At 39.7% G+C, this 22,640-nt stretch overlaps 1 protein-coding gene across 1 annotated transcript in view; it reads left to right on the top strand.

Annotated features, from left to right (window-relative positions):
- The window catches only part of C7H2orf88 (chromosome 7 C2orf88 homolog), a 39,408-nt gene that overhangs the window by 445 nt on the left and 16,323 nt on the right, over positions 1-22,640 (top strand). Inside the window, exons 2-3 of the mRNA XM_068196373.1 lie at positions 11,335-11,415; positions 19,022-19,096. The gene's annotated coding sequence lies outside the window, so the exon portion shown is untranslated. The remainder of the gene's footprint in view (positions 1-11,334; positions 11,416-19,021; positions 19,097-22,640) is intronic.

Genomic DNA, 22,640 nt, shown 5'->3' with positions numbered 1-22,640 from the left:
AAGGGTGAACTGATTTATCTGGGTGCTTCGCAGAGGATATGCCTTCACATTCTGAAAGGATATATTTCCAAGTATTGTGGGCAGCAGTACTGAAAGACAGCACTGTCATTCTTAAATATTATACCAACTGTGTGCTTGTACTATGAATCGAGAGAAACCTTGCTCTAAACTTGCTTTAGGCTTCTACCAATCTTTCTGACTTGAAAGTTTGTTCTATTTAAAAGAAAATCCCAAGGGTTTACTTTTAGCAGGCAGGAAAATTATACTTTAGAAGTGGATTGCAATGAGTACTGATTTATGTTGTTCAACAACTGATATATATTTAGCAGTTCCTATTTCAGAAAACCTTACTGGGTTTTCCTAGACACTAGGTAAAGCAGTATTGGAGGTTTTGTGCATGTGTGACACTATGCAAATGGCTGTCTTATTTGTTTTCCAATTTAGCATACACCAAAATCCACAGAACAAATCCTTTACTGAATTAACAGACAGTAATGAAAAACGATTCTGTCCCCTCTTCATGCTGTCACCAGAATACTGGGCAGTAAATTAAGTATCTTTAGTAGCAAAGGTATTTTTAAGGAATATCTTTAGCTACTCACTCTAATATTACAATGGAATAGTTTAACTTGCTTTTTTCATTATTAGTGAAAGCATTAAAAAACTTAGAATATTTAAATCTCTACTGTGTATTTATCTTCATTTTCCATGTAACCTTTTATTTATCTTCAAAATATCTCTGTATTATGCCAACTTAAGTGGTTTCTCTGCACTTTATTCCTTTCTACTCAAATACTTAGAAATTCTCTTATTTCCTGCTTGTATGTTAAAAAATGCAGTTTTAATATGCTTTCTGCATAAGAGAGATACATCTCTGTGTGATTGCATAGGTTATGGCTTATAAAATCTAACATTTGATCTTAAAATCAAATGTAGTTTACATTTGATGAGCTGTTAGCAATAATTATGGAACACACAGTGAGGGGGGTGAGGGGGTTATTGCTCAACACAGGCTGCATGTCACAGCAAACAGAAACCCTGGATTTGGTATGTATTGTGTATATTTGTATATTTGAAATCTGTGTATTACAACAAAGGGAAATCCTAGAATTTCATGCAATATGCCAAAGTTTGCCTAAGTTAAGACTGAATTGTCAGTTTTTCATGGAGTTTCTTTTTTTCCTATTCTAAGTACACCTAAAAATATGTCAGACAAGGGGTTTTGCACGTGTTCATGTAGGAAAAATGTTGATATAAGGAAAGATGTGGACAGAACTCAATTTTTTTTTTCTGCCTGGTCATTCATATTATTTTTGTATTGCCTCTCCATGGCATGCAAATTCACTGTATACCACAGAACTGAGCCTAACATTCAGTTCATAACCAGTGACATAAATCACAATTATTCAATTGAAATTGGTCATCCTGCCCTGATGTAAAGCTGATGCAAGTGATAGATGTATCATGCTCACACATTCCAGGCATATAGCTTTAGGGTCAGACCCTGATATTGTGATTTTAGCCAAAACCCATGTCTAAAGCCAGCAGTTAGCTGCCTTAGCTCCTGAGCATTTGATTTTTACACAGAGATGTGTAAACTGCAGCTAATTTCAGTATCTGGTACCACAAATGGGCCATGGTTCACTGGAATAAGAAATCAGGAGTTTTCAGTGCAGACTGCCTGCCATGCCTATAACATCTTTAAAACAGACTCAGTGCATTTCAAGTGCTAGAAATGTGTTTTTATGGAACATGCATAGGATGATTCACAGTAAGAATCTTTCTGAAAAGCACTGACCTGTTAGTGAATTTTGGGGGGATTTAAGTTGGGGGTCGTTTACTATTTCTATGGTTAATGTCATAATAAAATTATTTTTAATTATTTCTTTATTTTAAACTAAACTTAACCATATGGCTATAGAAGGGAATCTACCCCAAGTGGAAAGTTCGACAGCTACCAGGATTCACACCAGAAACAGTTTAAGATAATGATCCATCAATAATGATGAAATAATGCAGTCATTGATAAGAAGGTAATTCAGTGTTCTGGCAGACCATGGCTAAAAGCCACTCATGAGGGAGAGGGGCAGGAGAGGTGCTTAGCAAAGCAGTGCCTCAGCACTGTTGATCCTCTTGGGCTGTGCTCTGCAGCCACACTGGGACCTTGCCTGCTCCTTCTCCTGCCAGTCCTCCTGCTCTGGCTGGCCAGTGTGAGCATGCAGAGCCTCAAGGTTCTTTTCCCAATCTTCTGCAGAGAGTCCATTAATCTGCAAGCAAGAGTCCCTTTGCTCCTTTTTGTGCAGCATTTAGTTATGGCTGCAGGGCCAAGGCCCTCTCCTGTAAGCCCAAAACCCCAGGGAGCTCAGAGCAAGGGCTCAGGTGACACGTGGTGGCAAACAGACCCTGCTGAGCACCGCTGTTTAGGAGGCAGCAATAACAGCTGGAGTGGTGACACAGGGACTGGAGGTGACAAAAGCACCCCAGAATTCACCAGCAGCTGCATAACAGACAGCAATATTTCCATTTCCCTCATAAAATGCATTTCATAGGTACTATAAAAAACTCTAGGCTGTTAGCAGAATACTTTTCACCTTTTCTGGTTGCTGACTTATCCTTATTTTTCTCTGAAATTGCAAGAATTTAGGAAAGAGCACAAAGAGTTGCACTTGATCAGCAGATATTGAAGGATCTAATTTATTTGAAAATAATAATAGAATATGTGATTTATTTTTCTATCTGACTGGCATTATAGTGTTTTTGGAAAAACTGTGATGACTACAAGTGATGAAAAGTGATGACTACAGAAGTAGGTGATAGAAGAGGAAAAAAATAAGTGATGAAGAGACCAAGTAAAAATTGTTCTAAAATTTATTAGGAAAATAAATATTTTTAAAATCTCCAGCAGCAACAAAATCCCAACACATTATCACTAGCAAAACTAGAGTTAAAAATGAAATGCACATCTTACTGAACTTTATGGCATTTTAATATTATCTTTGGGATTTGTGTCATTCTACCCATTGTGCCTGCCAATAGTGAATAGTATTCCCAATCCTGTCTATGTGAAGATCATGGCTCAGGCCCCCAAAATCAAGCACTGCAAGAATGTTCCTTTGTAAAGGAAAAAGGCATACATCTGTCTACCTGGCAACTTCTCCTCTACTTTCCCCCTTCCACCACGAGCTTTTGGAAAATCTTAAAAAATATAAGTTGAAAAAAAGGGAAAAGAAACCAAACCCACCCCTACAAATTTGATAAAGAAGTTTCAAAGACATGCTGTAACAGCAAGTTATGTGGAAAAACAGTGACTGTGCAGAGGAAAAGGAGATTACTAATGCCCTCCCTGAGGAGAAGGCAAGCAGAGCCCAAGCATTACCCATCCTTTTTGGCAGGCTCTCGTTAGCCAGAGAGCTCGTGCTCCCCCAGCAGCGCTCAGCACGCCGCTCGCCTTGCAGCATCCACAGCCTGTCACCCCTGCTCGGCCAGCAGCACCCAGGGACAGCCAGCTGAGAGCTCAGCTTGTTTTGGGGGAGGACCAAACGGACATGGAAGGCAACCAGGACATTTCTGAGAAAAGGGAGAGTTACAGGAGTATGAAGGAGCTGCTTTCCTGGCAGGGGAGGAAAGGGACATGGGTTACCCTACCAGTAACTGGACGACTTCATCCTGCTGTGGGCAACGTTTTCAAACACTTCCTTACAGCCTGCAGGACCAGAAATTCACTTTTCTTTATTCTGTTGTTTAAGTTAAATTAAATAGTTCTCATAATTGATTCACCTCAGAAGGCAGAACTGGAAGAAACAAAGCAGGTGTTGCAAAATGCACTGTAAATCTGTGATTGCTATTTACGTTGATGTCAAGTGCTACCTCTGAACCAGTTGGCTTCTCTCCCTGATTTGCTTATAAGGAAGAGATAACATTCTTCCTGAGCTGCTGAGGAAGGTACTAATTGAGTAAGCTTTTCTCTCACTTTTGACAGCACAAAGCCTAAATTCAAGAATAGCAAAATGAAATGGATACAAAACTCCATTTAAAATCTTTTTGAACTAGACTAATTTCTCTCTTTGCTGCTATAAACAGGAAATAATGTTTGTGCGGTTATTTTGTTTGGAACGGTTAAATTTGAATGGAAAAATTCAGACATATCATAAAATGTATTGGAGTTAGTGTTTCAAGGGCTTAACTATGAGTCCAGCTCACCAGGTGCTTTCTCTTAGCCATCTGAATCACAAGATAAATGCATTACTTTGAAACACAATACAGATATAAGACCATGTTTATAAAACACCTAGAAAGAGCTCTTGCAATAACAAAATGCCTATGGCAACACCATCCCAATTACACTATGTAAATGTAAGGCAAACACAGCCACTTTTAAACTTATTGCCATGAACTAAAATATGAAAGCTGTAACTCATGTGAGTTGTTGCACTGGAACAAATGGTCTGAAAGAGTTTGTCCTTTGCTATACTTCTTTCTTTCCCCTAAAAAATGTAGTGATATATAACCTACAAAACATTCTGCTGTATCAGCTACTGGAAGTCAACTTCATGGATGTTGATGGTATGAATATTTAACTCCATCACCTTACCAAGAAAGAAATCCACATTGGTTTTCCCAGTTCTGAGTTCTAGATATCCTATTTCACACAGGAGAAGAGCAGGTGTGGCTCAGAGTATGGATGCCTTGGTTTACTGGCATTTGGATGGGGTATCCTGCAACTCCTTCTCAACCCCTGCTGGCAGGTGGTGTTCCTATGAAGGCCAAGATGTTCAGCAATTTGGGATTTTGAGTGGTCTCCCCTGAGGTGTACTTGGGTCTGTGGTTTGAGTACCAGGACAAAATGGCAGATGATTTCCTCCACTCAGAAGCTGGGAGTGTTGCACTAGTGAGGTCTGCCTGCTAAGGGATGTCTCACAAGCCATGGTATGCAATTGTGCAATGGATAAAATGTGGGAAACGGGTAAAACTGGTGGCAAAGGGATGCTGTGGCCATTTCAGCCCATGATGCACCTCTCAGCTTGCCCAAGAGATGGTGCTGAACACAGGCTTTGGGGAAGTTGTTACCTTCAGCTTCTGGCCCTCTCCCTCCTCCCTGCAGCTTTTGTGTTGCCATGCATAATTGTGCCCGTGGAATTAGGCCAAAAATCCCCTGTTGCTTTTTCCTCTCCTGCATGTTCCAGTACACTTTGCTCCAGAACCAACCTGATATAACAGTTGAAATGAAACCTAGAAACAGATAGGGAAGTACATTAAGTTCATTAAAAGCTTTTAAGGAAGAATGCAGTTACAGTGAAAGTTTTTTTGAGTTCCTTTGTGTTCAGAATTTTATTTTGCAGCCTTTACTATGGTGTCTATATATCTTGTAAGAGTCCTGTTAAATATCTACTTAATTCTAAGAGTTCTGCCCTTCTTAAAGGATGCTGTCTTTTCTTTCTTTTCTTTACAATTATAGGTTTTCTGCTTTTGTCCAAAATTCCTGACATTCATCCTGACTTTCAACTTCAATGTCTTTTAAAATAGCTGCATCAGCTGCTGCATCGCTGATGGGAAACCTTGGATTCCTCTCAAGAGTTGTTACCATGCTTGGAGAGGTTTCACTTGTGCATTTGCACAATCAAAGTGCTTGAAATACCAAAATACTTTGTCTCAGCATCACTTGCTAAAAGAATGCTTGTATTTTCTCCGAGGCACAGCTCTTCGGAGGGGATTTTCACCCAGGAGGTCAGTGATTTTGTGTGAGTGGCCTGTCCTCTGCTGGGTTCTTCTGGAACAGCATCTGCTGGGAAGCGAGGGCCACTGCTCTGAAAAGTCTTGGTTTTTTTGGTTTTTTTTTTTGTTTGTTTGTTTTTTTGTTTTTTTTGTTTTTTTTTTTTAATCCATAAGGGATTTAAACTCTCTGGTGTTCCCATCTTGGCTCCAATCACCTCACAGTCCCCTGGCTCATCTCTGTAGACTTTCAAGTGTGGTCCAGCACAACCAGTGTGTCTTGGAGTCACCAGCTCAGGGCTCTCACTTGCATCCTATCCCTCTAACCCTGGCATGTCATCCCACAATTTGCCATGGCTATTCCTGATGTTATCCCCTCTCCCTTCAAGTCTAGTTCAAAGCTCTGTCAATCAGCCCTGCTGGCTCATAAGCAAAGACCTTTGAGGAAGGTGAATTCCATCAATAAGATGAAGTTATGGCAAAACTAAGCTTTTTTTCCATTCTGCCATGTGCTGGTCTATGGTCAGCTTTAGACAGGCTAATTTAAGGCATATACCACTAGGATTGAATGAAAAGTGGTGGTAACATTCTCCTAGAAATCAAGCAACATTCAGATCTGCAGTCATCCAAGAAGGCCTTTGAATCTGGCATATTCATCAGCAAAGGTCAAATTTACAACTTAGAGCTGGGCTACCTGATTCAACCCTGGAATTAAAAATGCTGGTAATATAAATTTTTAATAACCCTATAGAAAAAATTAATCAGCTATTTTCTTATGATGAAATATAATATGTTACAAACATATAACCCTACAAAGTAATTTAATGTCCTAAGTGTATTATGGGAAACAGCAAGCACAAAATGCTGTGGTTTCTGAGGAAGCTGCTTCTTTTAAAGACCCCAAAGAATCAGGTATTTATGAAAACCCCTGCACAAAATAATGCAGAGACAGGAAATCACATAAGCTGCTTTAGGGTTTTAGAAGACAAAGAGCAGATCAGAGACTGCATAAAATTTCTTGATGTATTTGATTCTCATTTGGAGGAACAGAAGATAAATTAGGTACCTTTAAAGGATTTTCACATAGCTAGCACAACTGTTTAAAGGTATTGGGGCATCCAAGAAGAAACTCAGCTTTTACTCCCCCTGCTTTATTTATATCTTTCCTTATTTGTTGTTGGCTCCCTGCTGATGCAGTAAAGATGTTCCCTATTTATGAGCTCCATTATGAAGCATCACATAAGAGTATCAACTGAAGGAAAGCTGCCTATACTGGCTAAAGCTTTAGCTTTACTGCCCTTTTCTCTTGGGAATTGCCTCTGGCTGCTCTAGCAGACACTTCCAATTCCTAACAATTTTAAAGGCTGATGTTCTAAAAATTTACAAGTTTGTTTTTGGTTTTTATCCTTGGGATTTCAAGTTCTTCTCTCCCATCAGCCTGCTAGTTGGCAGCATTAGCTAACAGGTTGATAGGAAACAAGGATAAACCACAAGGGAATTGCCTGGGCTTTTTTTACCTTCAGTAACAGACTTTCAACCCCCCTCTACCATTCTGCAGAAATATAAAACTACTTAAGAATTAACTCTTCTCAGCAACCATTGCTGTATCCATGGCTATATGCCCTACAATCATGGAAATCATGTAAAGATTTTATACTCTCTGTTAACTATGCAAATGATTGAATGGATGCTTAAAAATTGGAATTCACATAGGAAATCTGAAACTGTTACAGTGGCTGTTTCTTCAAAGTTTAAAGATGTCCCAGCATAATGAAGGTTTGAGAATGGCTTTTAGTGAGTAGATCTGGAAGAGTTAATGGAGAAAAATATTCCATGGATACCCAAATTAATGGATACAGAGTTATTTTGTTTGCTACTGACTTTGTGATAACTACACAAAGCTTTTTTTATGTTAAGTGAACTTTGTACCAGGGTTTTTCCAGTACATAAATCTGACAAACTTCACAACTGCTTCTGATGTTTTGAGAAGAAAAAAGACTTGCTGCATACAAAGCTGAGGTTATGATCAATTAAAAATATAATCACTTGACCAAACTTAAGGCTTTCCAGATTATACTAATAAAAGAGATTGATGGTATAATTAGGAATGCAATGCAAAATGGAAATAAAATTGACTACATCAAATTACTTTATTATACTTCCTACAATTTACTGAAGTATCTCAACATTAAGAAATGGAAGCATTTTTTCATTTTGTCCAAAGCCTCCAGAACAAAGGAAAATTAATGAATAACTATTGAATTGTGCAGTTGCCTGCTTCACTAATTCTAAACCTTAATTGATGTATCTAATAATTTATATGAGTAACTCTGAGAAAGCAGTGTGGTAAATTTTAACATCCCAGTAATAACTTGGTAGAGAGAAATTGCTTCACTAGATCCTAAATTGTATTAAAAGTTACTATATTGGTATACTTGTAGCTATAGGGTTTGTGTACATATATTCCATACAGATATGTTTAACTGGACATTCAAGTGAAAGAGCAGTTTCTGCTCAAAAGCTCTTTCATTGTACTGGCTGGTTTGAGAAATGAGATTTCCTTTCTGTATAGCCCTTTCTTCACATCAGTCAATCAGGCATTAGTTAGGGGATTGTAATGGCACAAAACACTTTCCACATCTGTGCTACCCGAAAAATTCTGTATATTTCTTACAAGAAATAGGATTTATCAAAATAACATGAAGGAATTACTTATTTCAGTATAGATCCGAGATGGTATGAAATGTGTGTTTACAGTTCATATAGGAATAATGCTGTCCTTAGAAATGGTAATTATTTAGTGATAGGAACATCTTGCACTTTGGGCTAACATTTCAAGTCACCTGATATTAGTAAAAATTAATAATTTTGGTAATAACTCAGATTAAAAGGTTCTGTTGGGTTTTTTTTAATTTCAACGTCACTGTATAGGGCTAAATTTCGTGTTCTTTCAGCCATTTAGAACCAATAAAGAGTAACAAGAAGAGGAAAGCTGGTAAGCAACTTTGTAGCCTCTTCTGTGAGTAATTTTGAAACAAGCATTACTCCTAAAAGGATGTTAGTTTTGCATTATGATGTGCTGTGTTTCAAGAAGCTCTTTGAATGCCCCCAAGCTGTTTTAGCCCAGAGTGAATCAGAATAGTGCAGCAAGTACAAACTCAGAGGATAATACCAGCAAATACCATTGCATAGCACAGAATTTCATTTTTATACTCTAGAGAGAATCTAATTGAAAATTGTTTTTCACTATCTTGATGTCATTTGTGGTTCGCAGATAGTGAGAAAGTCACATCTGTCAGTAATTTCTCCATGCAGCAAGGTATGAGGTGTTTTTAGTTAGCTTATAAAGGATTAGAGCCCCAGAATGCTCTGAGTGTTTGCAGCATTTGGGAAGGGTTTTTCCTCCTGAAAACAGCTATCTTCCTAAGCTGGAGCATTGGAGCCAGTCATTGGGGTTGCGCTGCTCTTTGGGAGCTGGCATTAATATGCAGTTCCTGCAACACACCCGTCATGCTTTATGCACCTCTTCCCTTTCAAATAAGTGTGTTTGCCATCTGCAGTGTATAAATCACAGTCAACCTTTCCCGTATCCTTCTTCCTTGGGAAAATACCAGGCGCTGGGACCAGAGCATGGCTGGCTGGATGCTTGTGCTGGAAGGAAGGGCAATCAGGGAACCCACACCTTTACCAGAAACACACCAAAGGATCACCTCACATGAGAAGGGTCATGGTGGCCCAGCCAAAACTTTCCTCTTTCTGTACAGAACAAGAAAAATCAGCCAATGGTAACAGGGGGGTGTTTCCATCTCAGTTTTCTCACAGCATTGTCCTCATGGAGTTTCTCTTTCAGCATAAGAGCAGACAGCACAAGAACTCACAACACAAGCATTCCCAATCCTGGGAATTTGTGGAGGTTAAGGGGAGACCAGCATGCCCTCTGCAACTGCCTGGTTTGTGAAGTAAGAGCTATGGAACATGGCAATGGTGGCTCCTCTTCTCCCAGCTGCCGACTGTGGTGATGCTAAACAAGTCTTTTTCCATCTTCCAGCAGCAAATTGAGCTTGGAATGTATTATTTGGGCTTTATTTTGGGGGGAAGTCAGATTTCCTCTGAGGACAAGTACATTTTCTAACTTTGCCTTGAAAGGCACTTACCTCACATTTTTTATTCCTGAGAAGTGCCAAGAAGGGAACCAAAGGCAAGGGAAAAAATGAGGACCTGGAACCAGCTTGCTCAAATATACGCTGGCACTGGCTCAGCTGGTGATGACGGTTGATCTGAGACATGGCTAAAGGACTGAAATAATTTTTGTCTTATCTACACTGGTTCCTTTGCCCCCACAGCACAGGAGAAATATCCATCACTGTTTGCATCCAGGTACTCCATTTACAAACTTCTGTGGCAGGTGCAGTAGCCATTATAAAATAGAGTGGATTTGGTTTGGGGTTTTCCTGGAAAAATCTCTTTTGGCACTCTACAAATGATAGAGTAAGAGCAGGTGTTTAAACAGAGAACCACAATAAAACACAATCTTCTTAATGAGTTGTAATCAACCAAAAAGCTAATGGGGTTGGGGCAGTTCTTCTGAGTGTCTGAGGAGTCTTAGGCCTCCAGAGAAGGCTTTGCATCCATAAGATAAAATCCTTGGGAGCCAGGAATTGAGGTTGCTTTCATCCCCTTCAGATGAGCCTGGTAAGGTTTCTTTGCTTTTGTAGTGATGTAAAGCAAATATCTTTTCAGTATCTCATTGCTGACTCTCAGGCTTGTATTCTTGGATTTAATTCAGCCATTTAGTGTCCTAGGCATTAACATTGAGTTGATTTATATTTCTGTTCTTACTAATTGCTAATTCCTTAAATTTTATGGGCTTCTTTTTCATCAGATTCAAGAGGCTTTATCCAGAGGTATGAAGGGAAACATGGCTACAGGAAATGCAAACTTTGTTACTTGAGCTGCTGTTCCCTCTTTTACCTTTCCATTCCCTCTTCTGGTTTTCACCAGTATCTTTTGTTTTCCAGGGAAACTGTCTTTAAGTCGCATGTTCTATGAAATATGTATTTTTCTGTTTTCTGCTGTTTAATTAATACCTCACTAATTTTGGCTGAGGCTGTGAATCATTGATAACTGTGCTTGTTTGAATATAACCAGGTCCTTTGTTACATTACCAAAATCATGGGTGCTAGGAAACTGCATAATCCTTAAGGAATCTCATCAAGCTTGCAAAATAATCTGCCACCTCACACCTTGAGCTCTGCTAAAGGCTGGTTTAAGTGTCAAAGCATGAGATCAGAAATCCTTTCCAAGCTTTGAGGTGTATACTGCAGTAAATCTGGGTGCTCTAAATCCATTATAATGGTGGCATCTCCTGTAAGCTCATTATGTATTAGGTATTGTCTTTTTAACCCCTATGGAGTGTCTTTTCTTTCCATTCCATGATATCATCTATTATACCCTTTTTACAAATTTATTTATTTTTACTTGAAATCAGTGATTTCTTACCTTCCTTCTCTGTTCCATGCATAACTTTAGATAATTTATTTTGTTCTTTTTTTTTCTATAGTAAATAGCTCTGCTTTTTAAGTATTGGTGCTTCAGCTCTGTATCATTCTTGTCTCCCTTCTCTAGGGTTACACTGCAATGAGTTTCTTTCTCTGAAAATGGAGTAATCAACAATATTCTGCAAGTGTCTACAATATTTCTGGCAAGGTAACATATAGATTAGACAGATGTAGATAAACCAGAGCTGTCCTATATTTACTAATTCTACACACTAGTATTTGAAAGTTACAAAAAAATGTACCTGCATGTTGAAGTTTTTAATTAAGCTATCCACAGTGGCATTCTCATTAAACAATAACAGTTTTTAAAAAGAATAATAAACATGAAACCCTGTAAGCTTTGCAGGTAATTCAGTTGTTCCTCTGGCCGACTGAGTACTCCCAGCTGAACAGTTTGCTCCACAGGTTTGTGACTGGAAGGCAGAATGAAAGCATTTTTCTCAAAGTGCTTCCCATTTAGCTATGGCCAGACCACATGAGAACTGTGGGTCTTAAAAAGCAGCACTAAATTATTCCACTTTGGGTGGTTCTGGCTACTTCTATAACAGACATAAGACATATTCTATGTCTTGAGTCTAAAACCAGATTTGCATAGGTTAGATTCATGCAAACAATGTATTATTAGAGTTTTTTTTAATCAGGTAATAGCTTTAAATACTGCACTTGAGTTTGGTGAGGTGGTAATTAGAATACTAAATACTTCTATCAGTGGCATCCCTTAAATATAATTTAACAGTGGTAAGAACCCAAAATTTTTCGAAGACAAGATTCTATTTCCATTTGAAGATCTGAAATGTACTTTTCCTCACTGGGTAAAAGTAAAATGTAACATTATTTTTACTACTAGCCAGTGGTGTATCATGCAGCCAGTGTATACACCACCACCTGTGATTTTGCCTGCTGCATGCTCAGTGTTCAGGAAATAAGCTAGAATAAATTTATTTTCCATCTGCTTTATGCTTGAGTGTGGGAGCAGCATGACTATATTTAAAGAAAATTCATGAGGAAGAAGAAGTGTTTCAGAGCTTAAATAAACAGACTTTGTTCACTTGACTGATGCTCAGTGATGACTTTTGGAAATGGCTGAGAACCTTCCAAAATGGCTTTTCATGGCTGTAGGACTGAGCCTGGGGGGTTTTGATTGTGGGGAGGAGGGTACTATGGACACTATTCCAATGCAATGGTATCATCATCAACGTGCCTATGTAAGCATTTGTAACACCATCAAATTCACTGCAGGAGGGAGCACAAAACCTTGCTTGTAGTTTTTACTGCTTGGGAGGACTGAGAAGCTGTATCAATACCCAAAAGGATGCAGACAGCTTTTCACTACATTCTTTATTCATGCCTATAATACAGACAGAGACCAAAACATTGGTATTATAACATGAAGTGACTTTCTTCTTTCTAAAGATGAAATAACAATACATTTGAAGCATGGTAAAGGTACAAGAAAGTCACAGTGCTGGTTGAAGAGATCAAATCTTGTGCACAGTTCTGTTCTTGAAGAGGCATATACACAAAGCCGTGAGTAAATACCAATAAAACCTGGCAAAATATCACAGAAGACAAAATATTCCAAAGGCAATGTTATCAAAATCCTTTCAAACGGAATTAAAATATCATTTGGACTTGCAAAAGCTGTGTGGATCAGGGCCCAAGAGAAGTCAATTCTTGGCTTTAGTCTCCAGTGTCCTTTGCCCTTTTGCATCAAGCAGGAGCTTCTTCCAAAAATAATTTCCTGAATGCAAATGACCTGTTATAGCACTTATTACTTGGGGTATAATGTTCGAAGCAGGAGTGACCCTTAAATTAGTTGAGGAACACATATGAAACTTGCAACTTCTAATAATAGTGAGGCAAGTCTTCCATATGTTGTTATAAATTTCAGTCCAAGATGATTAACGTGGCTCACAGGCTACTCTTGTAAGATGATAGAAGAGATATTTTTGCTGCCTCTCCTGAGAGGGCTAGTGTTTCAAATTATTTCCAAACAAGCTTCTTGCAAGTGAGAGATGGTTCTCATTTTTTTGTCACCTTAATAAAAAGGTGATGAACACTCTCTTCTTAACTGTGCCCTTATATGAACATCAAACAAATATTATGACAGTATGATGTGATAACAGCGTGTATGTGCCAGCCATGAAATAATGTTATATTCATAAATACAAGTCATCAATTTTTTGTGCCTGTCATTATGTTTGGAATAGAGTGCTTGTATTGTAAGCCTGCAGGGAATCTCAGAAGTGAATTTAACAGCTACATCTTTATTCAAATTTATTCTTACTTATAGCAGGTCTCTATCTAGTATATTTTAAATCAATTCTGTCCAAAGAATTCAAAAGAAAAAATCTTATGTACTCCTTTATTAATTAAAATCAAGGCAATAATAAATAGGGTAGGAAATTGTTCATGGCCATAAACAAGATGGAGTGGCCCAGGATTTTTTTTTTTTTTAACAGAAAAAGGTGACTGATGAAGCTCAAAGGATCCTATTTGGTCATTTATTTATTTATTTGCAGCTTATTTATTTATTTACTGGTCCTATGTGATGCTGTTCCTAGATGAGATACTCTAAATGAGAACTCTAAATCTTCTTGTTTGGCTGAAACTATTCATCCTGATTCATCCTCTCTGATTCAGAAGAACTGAGGCTTGAAATGCCTGTCTGTCTGTGGATCCTGTTGATGCTGGCTGAAAAGAATTTGTCAGACTGTGTGTGTTTGTGAGCTCTTAGCTGTGCCACTGAACAACTCCTTTAGTTCACTAAATGCAGGCTTGTTTTGAAGCTAAGTGACACAAGTTTTGCTGTGGAAACTGCATCCATTTGTTGGCCTCTCATCACAAAGCCTGTGTTTGAGTAAAGTTTTCCAGCTAATAAGAGGTCATGCCACATACAAGCAGGATCTTGAACTTTGAGCTATGTGAGATGAACAATCTTTAATTCAGACATCAAAAAGCAGATTTCTGAATTGAGGGAAAGGGGAAGAAGGGACAGCCAGAAAAAGAGTGAGAGTCATTCAAGTTAATATTAAGATATAGGGTCGTTGGCAGATCACCTGGGATCAAATGGCCTTCCTGGGTTTTTTGTAGTCCACTTGTCTCTCAGAGATGATATTACTTTTCTATATTAACTATATTACTTTATTAAAACATAACTACATAATCATACTGAAAATCCCTCCAAAGCATGTTCTAGTTTTAGGAGCTACTGGATCATAGATTATTAGGGTACAAAACTCCACGTGTGCCTGTGCATATCTGTCCTTGTTAAAACTCAGAGCCACATCCCAAACCAATGTGGTACAGGATATCTGCACTCTAAAAGAGCCAGAGGCTGATCCAGAGAGGCTTAATTCTCACGTAATACTCATGACATTTTTCTGATGTTCACTTCTGCTTGGATAACAAAACCAGGCATCAGTTGATACTGCCTGAGGTATGCTCTTTTGTAAGCTGGAAAGTGGATGGATATTGGAGCTCCTGCCATTAAACTTCCACTGATAAATTTTGTAGCCTTGGTGGGTTTTGGCAGGCTTCTATAAACAAGATTTTGCCTTAGATCCAAGTTTTCTTCCAGCCTAAAACCTATATGTCTTTGCCTAGCCCAATGCTTAGGTATCACTTCTTGGGGCATATTGGCAGTGTACTTCTGGATGTTTATTTTTTGCTGTAGGTCTGACCTGCCCCTAGCTCCAGCCCTGGCTTAGCTCAGCAGCCTCTGCCAGTCCCAAACCTATAGGTGCACCCACCACCTGTCAAAGGTGAACAGTGTATCTCAACACTAAAACTGAGGTATTAAACCTGGTGTTATTCCATCCCGAAGCTTATTCCACAAATCCTTTACTATTCAAATCATGCTTTCTCAATTTTTAGATCTTTTTAGCAGTAGATGATCTTAAGCTTCAATGGCTTATTTAGAATGATGCATATTAACAGATCAAATACTTTGAGTCTTTTTAGTCATAAAAATTTTTTTACGTGCACTCAAGATTAGCTTTTCTTCAAAGCCCTGCCTTAATGAAGTAAATGTGTAGCAATTTTATGCCATCTAACTCCATATTCCAATTGAAAATTCTTTCCACTGCTATATTTAAGGTAGGAATGGGTATCATAAAATTAATGAGAAATTGGGAAAAATGAGACTTGAAGCAGAACTCTAGTCCAAAAGGGCTTCTGAAATATGAGCTCATGCTCTGTTCAATCTCTGAGCATTGAGTAACTGTTACACACACCATCCATAACTAACATTATTTCAGCAGAGTTTTCTACTTGCTTACATTGTCCTCAAGACAGTTGTGTCCCCCAAGTAAATTACTTTTTCGTTGTTAAAAGTTTTTTTTTTTTTCTTTCTTGACATCGAATTGCAAAGTTATGTGTATAGGCATCTACCTACAGCATGAATGAAATTTGTTATTTTCTTCTTTGTCATTATGTGGTTATAGGTAATATTTCTACTTATGACCTCCAGAAATCATTATTTCATCTTTCTATTTGATCTGTATAATGTCATACATTTCCTTGTATACAAGAGTTCTGATTTGAAGGTGATGCAGCTGAAAAACCTCATGATAGAGTGAAAAGGACATTTAATATTGGATGGTATCTCAGATAAGATAATTAGATCATTTGGGTATTGAATAATGTCTAGAGATATCAAAATATTTATTATGTGAGGTAATCATGATGACATTGTTGGTAAATTAGACTCTTCTGAAAATTAATTTCAAATTTATCTTCTCATTTCTGTGATACTGAAGTAATTTTGTAACTTTATAAAGGAATTTATTTGCCATTTGCACTGCAAAAGGTGATGTTGGTGTATGAGAAAAAGTACAGAGGGCTTGATCTCAGCCAGCAAGGCAATTTAGGGAAATGGAGGTTTTCAGCAGCAGCAACAGCTCAGATTCAGTCACCCATAAATCTCCCCAAGGGATGCGATTCCTCAGCATCTGTATCCTTCAGTCCCCTGTCTTTGCCTTAATGTATCCTCTGAGGCAGTCACTATCCCAGCTTCTTTCTAAGGCATCTTCTGGCTCATTTCTTCTGGCTCATTTGCAAATCCATTTGCCCTGTGCTTAAAGGGAGACAGTTTTATTGCTCTCCTCCTGAGCACACTGACCAGCTCTGCGTGGCAGAACAGTCTTTGGTGGTCTCTCCACGGGCTGCCTGTGATACCCCTGAAAGTTGGGGTGCTGCAGGTCTGCCCTCAAGCAGCATTGAGAGAAGTGGGCCAGGCTCTTAAAGCAGCAAAAGCCATCGTCACTGCTCTCATGGCAGCAAGAGTTCACCCTTTCACATGTTTGTAATGCTTAACTTTTCAAGGTGGTTGAACTGATCTGATAGAGAAAAGTGGTTTGAGGACTTAATGTAGGTACTAGGAAAAACTCTGCATTTCACACCCATTCATCATCTTTGGCCTTGTCCGTAAAAACACATGAACAACAAGTTCTTAGGGGCAGGATGCCTTACTCTGAAAAAAGCTGGGATAAAATAATGTGGTGGGTTAATCTCAGTTAACAGCCACACACCCACCTGGTTGATCATGCCCTCCCCTCTCTTGCTGGATCTGAGGAAAGAAGGAGGAAGGAAAGATTTATGGATGGACATAAAGATAGGCAGGTGCAGCCAAAGCAAGCTGTGAAAGCAAAGCAGAGGAGGAGGAAAAGGGAGGAGTTGTTGCTCATAATAATGTTGATCTCAGTGTGAAAATTTGGAGATGCAGATGTAGGTTCAACATTCCACTGAAACACATAACTTCATTCATGTCCACAGATGTCACAAAATTGGTAGGAGCAGGGTTTTAGTGTGTCACTGTTCTGCTGATCCACAACCATGCCTGCAGCGATGTTTGTTTTTATCGCTGCTGGGAAGCAATCTCCTGTTTAATAATTAATTTTAGTATCTTTTTGGAGCGGAACGCCAACAGTGATTTTTATTTGGGAGAAGGAAATGTTATGGCAAGATTGGGCCTTAAGTTCCTCTTACTACTCTGCATTGTTTCCTTTTGTATGGCAATTTTTGTACAGCTACTGCTTTGTTGCTGCCCTCAGGGCTCTTTGTTTTAGGCGTGCCAGCAACTATGTTTCAATGTGATTCTTGCTTTTTTCCAGCTAATATTTGACTGTCAAAAAGCTATGATTTTCAGTGTAGAAAGAAGGTGGCTTTGTTTGCAGCTCCATGTCGCAGGGAAGCCTGATCTGGTGTTGTATTGCAGTGCACATCCTGTAGTTTAAGTTTATTCTAGGAGACATCTAAATGCAAAACATTTACCCACTTTTTCTCTGTCCATCTTCTCAGCTGACTGTAATTCTGGTGGGTGGCTTTTCAGTCACAAATCTCTTTTGATCCTCTTTGCAATATTCTAATGCCTCATGTTTGGTTAATCCTCTTGCTGTGCTGCTGCCTGGGTTTTCCAGGGCTGCAGTTTGCATGTCTGCCTAGGCTTCATGCCTTAGTGCTGTTAGGTACTGATAAAAAATTAAGTAAAAGAGGACTTGCATATAAATCAGAAATATTTCTGAGGCTGCTATACTGCCTTATTTGGAAAAAAAAAAAAAGTGAATAAGAATTTTAATTTATGATATCTATTTCTATTTTCCAGCCCTGCACATGGGGTGGGGATGGTCTCTGCTCACCAGGAGGTAAGTGCCTGAGTGCACAGGCTGGTGCAAACCACACCAGGGCTGCTGCTGGGCCCTGGGTGTCCACGTTGCCTCTCATAGGCAATGTATGCTCAGCCTCACTGCTGACCTCCTGCCAAACACAATCTTCATTTTCATAAACACAATGAAAAACAGCCCTAGCTGCCTCTTCCCCACAGAGCTCCTGGGGAGGAGGGGTTATTGCTGCTGTTTCTGTTAAAGTCCATGATGAACGCGCGGTGCTGCTGCGGTGATTTAGCACCCGGCTTCTGTGGACACCACAGAAGGAGCCATCATGCAGAAAGGTTTCTTAGGGAAAAACAACCCTAGTTCTTGCTATGGCCTCGAGATCAGCCCTGGACCGAGGCCAGTGTGAGCAGGGGAGCAGGCTGCACTCCTCTGGCACAGCAGAGCCCAGGTCGGGCTCACTGCAATCTCCCCCTGCTGGAGGAAATTCCCCTCTTCTGGAAAACTGTCACCTCGAGTCAAAATCAATACTCAATTTCTTGTTTGCCTCTGAATTCCTCGGGTGTCTTTGCTCTGTGGTTACTCAGAGACACTGACCTCACTGCCCTTGGAGAGAGTTTGGAGAGGCCCAGGGAAGTCAACACCACTGTCCATGCCAGGACACAAAACCTGGAAAGCCCCAAGAGCAAAAATTTCATTTTAAAGATTCCTAAAATTGCCTGAATAGATTTCCATTTAAAATTTTCTAATATTTTCCGGATTAATTACACAAATTGAAACAAAAGTATCTAACAACTATTACATTCAGTTGGATAAACATTTGTGCTGTGTAGAAACGTGTCATTTATTTCACCCCTCTTCTTGATTATCTTAGAAGTTTCCCAGCCTAAATCATTCTGTGATTCTGGTTTCTTCTTTTTTACTTTGATGCTAAGTATAGTTTTTTCTATTGGAGAAAAAAAACCACCCATATTCCATCTCATTTTTTTGAGCAGAGTGCCTTTATAGTGTAACTTTGTTATAATTATTTTCTTAGCACAGTTTTAAGCATCTAGACAAATTCTAAGTAGATTATGTTGGGTTTCTTTCCTGGAAAATTTTGCAAATATGGTGACTTAAGCAGTTCGAAATATCTTTGCAAAGGTGTTGCTGACTGGATGAAATTAATTTCTGCAACTCAGCCCTTATCCAATGAAGTCCTGCAGGACACACTGAAGTGTAAGTACATGAGTGAAACTGAGCATGTTATTCAAATTCTGCTGATAAATGAGGTATTTTATTATTTAAACAAAAAAAAAACCAACCAAGTCCTTCCCCAAATGTCTCACTCTGATAATCACAGAGTGCTGGGAAGTTTTTAATGGGTACAGAGTTCAGTGCACACACTGATTTGTGTTTTTCCTTTGAGTTATAGCACACCCAGCTAACTCCAAAAGAAGTAAAACGAATAGCAACATGTTAAACCTATTTTAAATATTCAGGCTCTCTTCATACGAGAAAGTGGAATTAGGCTTTACATCTATATTCTATTGTATTTTAACTTAAATGTAAAAGCTATCAAACCTTTCTCTGAGAGCAGGAGGATAGGACATTCCAAAAATAATCATGATCTAGAAATCAACGTTGTGCCCTAAGGTTTGGAGCAGTTGTGCAATCCCCACTGTCATGTACTTTTGGTAGTAACAGAGTTGAAAACTAGGGCAGCACTGAGGGACTGCCATGGCATGTGCTTGGGAATCCTGCAATCATATTTTTCCTTCATTTTAATCAACCAGGTTGCAAACATCAAGGAAATATTTTAAGAGAATAAAAGCTGTGAGAAAAGGCTTTGGTAAATCTCAGTTGTGTATAGAACAGTGAGAGCAGGTGAGAGTGGTGTATAATGAAGGAAGAATTAGGTAAAAGAAAGAAAAATCCATAGCTGAGAAAAGAATACCTTTCCCATGCACAAAGTTTTTGAAAATAGAGCCTTTATTTAGACAGTGGTTCCTTAGTCTATAAAGCTGTGTTGTAGTGACCTCCTTTGCATCATGGGTTTGATTTTGAAACTCTACCAAAGTACTTATTAGAAGGTATTCACAGCATATCAGGTACAACTTCAAGGCTTTTGGATTATTAGGAGGTTTTAGTCAATAACAAAAATTTTCAGGGCTTTATAGCTCTTTTAGACTTTATATTGATTCTTCTCAGACTGTGCAACATTTTCCAACCCATACAGTTAGTGGATTACTGCACATATAAATAGATTTGGTAAAGTCACCATGTGGCTGTGGGCATGCTGGGGGGAGCTCCTGGGGCAGAGAGTGCTTGTCATGGCTTCCCTTTAGCTCTTCAGCTGAATTAGAAATATGTGCCTCAGTGAAGCCCTCCCTAATACCAGAGTCTGTTTGTATAGTTAAAAAACTAGTTGAGAAACAGAGCAAGTGTTTCAGCTAGTGACCTCTGACTAGGGTTTGAGTTGGTGGTTGGATTTGGATAAATTCATGGAGTTTTGTAGCCCTTTTTTGAATGCCACATCAGTGGGTTCTCAAATGAACTTAAGCACTGGTTGGGAAAAATGATTGTATTTTCTCTGCTTTCTGTCGGAAAGGCAGGGAGAATCTGACCCAGTATCTGTGCTGAGCAGGGCTGATGGACTGAGCAGCTGAGCAGCACCTTGGCAAAACCTGAGCAGGTGCTACTGCTGCCAACCACACAGCACAGGTCAGAAGAGGTGGAAGAAAACTGGGGTTACTGGAAATTTGGCAGAATTTACAGGTCAAATGGGAGGGAGCTGAGGCAGAAAAACATGTCCAAAACATGTCCAGAAATGAGAGTAGGATATTGTGGGTGTGTGAGACAGAGAAGAGGAATTGAAGCCTTGAAGAGGGGTTCACAGACATAGAGGAACTGTGAAGGGTAGCAAGGGCAGGAACTCTGAAATTGTATCAGAGGGAGGCAGAAACCAGCTGTCATTTATTCTGTAACCCTTGGAAAAACTCATTAAAACTTTGCCATCTGGTGCAAAGGTTGTTAAGTGACAAATTGTAACCCAAAAGAAGTAGGTTTGCAGTTTCTTACCCAGGTTCCTCTGAAGCTTCAGCACAGCTGAACCATCCACTCTGGGTACCATTCCAGCAGTTCCAATGCTAACACCATTCCCTGAGTTCCCTGCTTCAGTTTGCACCAGTTTCCCCCGTTGCAGCTGTATTGATGCTGCATCCACGTCACTCTGGGGTGAACACATGTACACAGAGCAGACCATGCCAAGAATTTAGAGGGTTTGGCCTATATTATAGGAAGAACTAGCAAACTCCAATAAGCAAACTAATAAAAATAGCTAATAAAATAAATACCAGGTCTATGACAACAAAAACTTAAACTTGCTTTAAAACACTTTCTTCTGGAGGAGAGAGTGCCTTCCTTATCCCTACAGAGAAATGCTTTCAGTCACTGAAATCTGGGAGAGGGGTGCAAAAGGCAGCATTATCTGGCAAGTTAAGTTGAGTTGCAGGAAAGGCTTTGATGCCTGTGCCCTCCCAGACCAGTCCATGCCCACAGGAGTTCCTGCACCCGGCCACAGTGGGGGACCTTGAAGCTCCATGGCCCCACTCCCTGGGCAACTGCTGCACCTCTGAGGCCTCCATGTTGGGAACTGGGGCACCTCAGATTTGGGTATTGTGGTTTTCAACATCAGAGCACCCATGTCTGGCCCCAGCCTTGGACACTGAAATGCTTTACAGGCTAAATATTTCATCGACTGCCTAGCCTGTGCCTGGCTGTAGTAATTTCAAATGGATGCTCTGCATTTAAAAACACTGACTGCTTTGCCTCAGCCCAGCATAATCAGCTGTCCTGCAAACTCCACAGCTAATGAAATATTAAATCTGTTTTGGCACCCAGAAATAAATAGGGGCTCAAGATTCTCATCACATGTATCTCCCTCTCCTCAGCTCCCTGTCCCTGCCACATCACACTGAGGTGCTGCTGCGCAGGACAAGGTTTGTTGTTGGGTGGTGGCACAGGAGATGAACAGCGCTCCAGGACCAGACTATTATCTATTGGGATGCAGTGATCCAGTCGGGCACCAGCTGTGCTTGCAGCCTGTGGAATATCTGCCCCACGGCACCAAGTTGCTCAGTGGGAGCTGCATTCATTTAAAGGCTGAAGATAAAAGTAGAAACTTGCATTAGAAACCAGGCTAGAATAATAAAGAGCACAGTAGCCATAAGCCTATACAAAGATATTTATAATTTAGTTACAAAATTCTTATTTTAAAATAGGTTATAGTTTAAAAACCACTTTTGTAGTAATACCACTGTGTTAATGCAAAGTGACTATGCCTTTCCAGTACTTCATCTTGTTTTACTTCTCAGGGCTAGGAGTTCATTTGATTTTCTCCTCCAGCCATCTACGGCTGAGCTAAAACAGTAATAAAACATGTGCACAAGATCTGCCCAGGTCAGCAGGTCCCAAATCAAAGCTCCTTGAAATCAGAGGGCACAGTGTCACCAACTTTAACAGGTTTTGGGTGGAGCTCCTCAGACCAGCCCCTGCAAGCCCTTGCAGCACTTGCTGAGTGCCCAAGGGGCTTAATCCTGCCTGGGGAACTTGTTGCTTAAAAAATCACACATGTGAGGACCTGGAGCTGGTGAGGACCTGAGGCTGCCTGCCCTGGGAACTGCTGCTAGGGGTCGAGCTTGGGTTTCCTGTTGCACCTCAGCCCCAGAAGCTCTGCCTTTGGTCTCGGAGGGAGCATGGGTCCCATTAGAGCTGGATGAAA

Source organism: Anomalospiza imberbis, chromosome 7 (assembly GCF_031753505.1).
Source record: "Anomalospiza imberbis isolate Cuckoo-Finch-1a 21T00152 chromosome 7, ASM3175350v1, whole genome shotgun sequence".
Lineage (NCBI taxonomy): Eukaryota > Metazoa > Chordata > Aves > Passeriformes > Viduidae > Anomalospiza > Anomalospiza imberbis.
Note: the sequence above shows the minus strand (reverse complement) of the source record. Positions and strands in the feature narration are given on the sequence as shown.